We start from the raw sequence: 433 nt of genomic DNA on the forward strand, positions 1-433 counted from the left end.
TGGGACCTTTGAAAGATGTCTACTCCCTGTCAAACCCGTGTACTGGCGCGGCCATTTCTCTGTCCCCCCACCCCCGTGAGGTCAAGGCTGTTGCAGAACCACACACGCACGGCGCTGCTACTGGCTGCTGGCCTCGACGGCTTCAGCTAGGGCAACTGCGCATGCGAGGAATAAAGCCGACCCCCACGGACGGTGGGGTAAAGGACCAAGAAAGTGGTTGTCGGAGGGACTTGTGACTGGGGAAACTCCAGGCGGACCTCGCCGGAATCCAGGTGAAAACAGGAAGAGTAGGGGATGGAGGGCGGACTGTTCACTCGGAGCGGCGGGGAGGCAGCGCTGGTCTGCGGGCGGAGCGGCACGTGCGAGTGTGGGCTTTGTAAAGATGCGAATTCGCCGGGTGAGTACTTGGAGGGGGGCTCTGAGATGGGTCGTG

General features: G+C 61.7%; 1 long non-coding RNA gene across 1 annotated transcript in view; it reads left to right on the forward strand.

The window, feature by feature from the left end:
- The first annotated feature begins 201 nt into the window (after positions 1-201).
- Positions 202-433, forward strand: part of LOC103664096 — a 10094-nt gene continuing 9862 nt past the window's right edge. The window contains exon 1 of the long non-coding RNA XR_005835324.1: positions 202-397. This is a non-coding gene — a long non-coding RNA (uncharacterized LOC103664096). The remainder of the gene's footprint in view (positions 398-433) is intronic.

Source organism: Ursus maritimus (assembly GCF_017311325.1).
Source record: "Ursus maritimus isolate PB19 chromosome X unlocalized genomic scaffold, ASM1731132v1 scaffold_X1, whole genome shotgun sequence".
In the NCBI taxonomy this organism is placed as follows: domain Eukaryota; kingdom Metazoa; phylum Chordata; class Mammalia; order Carnivora; family Ursidae; genus Ursus; species Ursus maritimus.